Source organism: Maylandia zebra, linkage group LG23 (assembly GCF_041146795.1).
Source record: "Maylandia zebra isolate NMK-2024a linkage group LG23, Mzebra_GT3a, whole genome shotgun sequence".
In the NCBI taxonomy this organism is placed as follows: domain Eukaryota; kingdom Metazoa; phylum Chordata; class Actinopteri; order Cichliformes; family Cichlidae; genus Maylandia; species Maylandia zebra.
In genome coordinates this window covers 30,264,084-30,267,556 of record NC_135188.1, presented here as the reverse complement: position 1 = coordinate 30,267,556, position 3,473 = coordinate 30,264,084, and the positions used below count along the sequence as shown (strand labels likewise).

The window sequence follows — 3,473 nt, the reverse complement described above, 5'->3', positions numbered from 1 at the left end:
AACAGCGTGCAGAAAAATCTATTATCTCTGGAAGAAGAGCATAGTGGTAAAAGCACAAATGGAGCTTCCACTTCATGTTTTATCACCTTTTCTCTGGACATTGTTTTAATTCATTTATTTTATGAAAATAACACAAACTGTGAAAACACACATTAAACATCTGTTGGTTATTCATCCCATATTTGTAGTGGCAGGTTTTGCTTCTTTATTTATTCGTTTATTAATTCAATTGTTTGTTTTTTAATTTAAATCTTAAATGCCATTGTTAGCCAAATGGTTGATGTGCAACTGTTGTTTCTTGGCTAGATGTTAAGTTAATGTCACGATTGTCAGTAGATGAAGGATGTGGACCCAAACGCAAGCACTGATGACAGTGTAGTTGTGAGAGAGTTTATTAATAAAGGAAGACAAAATACAAACCAAAGCAGAGCATGGCAGGGAACTACACTAACAAAACCTAAACTGGGAACAGCTACAAAATAAAAATACAAAAAACAAAAACCGTGTGACTAGAAACTTGAAAACCTGAGATGTTGAACCTGGAACATGGAGAGACACATGGAGAAATACAGGGGATGACACACAGCCATGGAACACCGAAATCGGAAGACTAAGAACTTCAACAGTAAAAAAAAAACCCAAACCAAGAACTGATCAATCACGACAAAATCAAAGTTCAATAGTAATACAGAGAACAAAACACTGGGTCACAGGCCCAGGACCGTGACAGTTAACCATTAAAACAATATTAAGACAACAACTATAAAGTACATAATGTGAGATTAGATATATCTGTTCACCATCACATTAATGTACATATTTATTCAGCCAATCACAGTCAAGAGGACCTGCTGAAGTTTAAAATGAGCACCACAATGGAGAAGAAAGGTGATTGAAGTGACTGTGAACATGGCGTGGTTGTTGGTCTGTGTATTTCAGAGGCTGCTAATCTACAACACTTTCCCACACAGCCATCACTAGGGTTTAGGTAGGTAACTAGGTAACTCAAATAACCACTCTTTGCAACTAAGGTATGTGTCATGGTCTGGGTGAGTGCCTGTGTTTTTCCATAGAGCTGGCAGTTCCACCTCTGGGAGGAGCCACCTCGTTCCTGCATGTTTTCCACACCAGCTGGTAACAAAGCTGTCAGTATTTAGGTCCAGCGTTCTCAGCCATTCTTCGCCAGATCTTCAGCTAACCCTAGTTAGTGTAGGCTGTCACAGCTTTGCAAAACTTATAGAAAAGCTACTTTAACTTACTTTGTGCTTTTTCTTTCTCAGCTACTCACCAGACTGCTATGTTCCACCTCTGAAAATAATCCTCACCTCAGGATGCTGGACTTCTCGACAACTTCACAGCTACAGTTCTTGCTCTTTTCACTTGCCTGCCTCCCTGCCGCAGTAATTGGAACCACTTGGACCCAACCACTCCACGCTGTTTCTCCACCTGTGGCAAGTAAGCACCAACATCAGACTCTGTTCATGCCTGCCGCATTTCCTTGGACAACTTCTGAATCTGCCTCTCTCATTCCAGTGACTCTGACCTCCTTGGTTCCCACCTGACTTTCCCTTTGCCTCACATCACGGGAGCCCAGTCAGAGCAATGCTCTAATTATTCACGTTGTCTGCCTAGCTCCAGTTTTGCTTAGTGTTGTTTAGTATTTCCCGTTCTTGTCATAGCTCACGTTGACTTCATTATTCATTCTTCTAGTTAAAAATCACTCATTGTATTGTCTCACTGCGCTGTAAATAAATATTGTTTCACACATTTATCCACACCTCCATCTGAATTCAGCACTTGAGTCCTTTTCCTCTGATTTGGCTGTTTGCCATGACAGCATGCAGAAGAGCATGCAAGCAGCAGAAGACCACACCAGGTTGTACTCCTAAGAACAAGTTGTGCAAATTCAGAAGCAGAAAACTGGAAAAACATTACCTCGTCTCAAGAGTCTCCATTTCTGCTGCGACATTCAGGTGGTGGGGTCATAATTTCATGTAGACAACAAAATTCGGACTTTTTTTTTTTTTTTCTCAGAATTCTGGAAAGGAAGGAAAAAAATATATATATATTTTTTTTCCAGTGGCCCTAATCCTCTTCTGTAGATTGACTACTTTTTCTTTTCACATATTTATCTATTGCTAATACTTGCTGTGTTGTCTCACTCACGGTAACTATCACGTAATTTCTTCTTCATCTTCAGCGATTTTAATGGCAACACATTTAATTAGAGCAGGTAGTTGTACTGCCCTCTAGTGGAAGAGAATGTAATTGTTCTCCCCTTTACTCACGCCGTTACTTAGAGTACTAATCAGGTGGAACCAGATAATCTTCCACAGCACACCTGATCATTTCTCACAGCACACCTATGTGCTGCTGCACAATAGTTAATAATAATAATAATAATAATGGATTGGATTTATATAGTGCTTTTCAAGGCACCCAAAGCGCTTTACAATGCCACTATTCATTCACTCTCACACACTGGTGGAGACAAGCTACGGTTGTAGCCACAGCTGCCCTGGGGCAGACTGACAGAAGCGAGGCTGCCATATCGCGCCATCGGCCCCTCTGGCCAACACCAGTAGGGTAAAGTGTCTTGCCCAAGGACACAACGACCAGGACAGAGAGCCCGGGCATCGAACCGGCAACCTTCCGGTTACAGATACGCTTCCCAACCCCCTGAGCCACGGTCGCCCCAATAGTTGGGAAACACTGATATAGACAACGAGAGCAAGTGGTTCCAGCACCTTCCTGATGCTGTGCAATGAAGAACTGAAGCAGTTTGAAAGGCAAAAGAGGGTCCAAATCAGCAGTGTGACGGTCTACCTTAGTGTCTGGTGAGTATATATTGCACAGCACCAAAGCCCTGCAATAGCCCAGGTTTGGGGATTTATTTCCTAGCCAGAAGGCGTTTGAGATTTTGAGATTACACTTCTGTTTTCTGAAGTGCAAAGCCTGTTGTTGATTCTGGGTGTGGTCCAGAAACACAATTTAAAGTTTAATGTTCTCTTCAAGCGAACTGGTGTATTCCCCTGTGTGTGCATCAGATGTGAAAACCATCCAGTCCACAGACTGAAAGCTGAATAATGGCTCTAGTTAAATGAGCTATCCTTAAGCTTTCTGGGTGCCACTTATCAGAGGTGTTGGTGCGGTCTGCAAGGGATACAAAATCTCTGCTTATTATTCAAAAGAAAGAAAATATTTAAAGGTAAAGATCTGTTAACAAAACAGAGTTCATTTAAAGGGGTTTTGATTTAGATTTTATCCTCTATGATGACTTATGATGATATATGTGCCGAGTGTGTGGTGAGAAATGGACCCACATGGAGGATGTGGATTCTCCAGATGGCAGAGAGTTTTGTTGACAAGAAACAGAAACAAAAAGCGCTCCACAGAACCGGCAGGATAAACCGTCTAATCCAAGCAGACAAAAGAAATGACTGAACTCAAGAAACTAAACTGAGATCAAAGGA

The 3,473-nt window shown here is 41.5% G+C and overlaps 1 long non-coding RNA gene across 1 annotated transcript; it reads left to right on the top strand.

The window, feature by feature from the left end:
- The first annotated feature begins 1,117 nt into the window (after window positions 1-1,117).
- LOC143414921 (uncharacterized) lies at window positions 1,118-1,758 on the top strand. Its single transcript, XR_013095526.1, has 3 exons — window positions 1,118-1,203; window positions 1,281-1,455; window positions 1,534-1,758. It is a non-coding gene; the product is annotated as an uncharacterized LOC143414921 (long non-coding RNA).
- The last annotated feature ends 1,715 nt before the right edge of the window (window positions 1,759-3,473 follow it).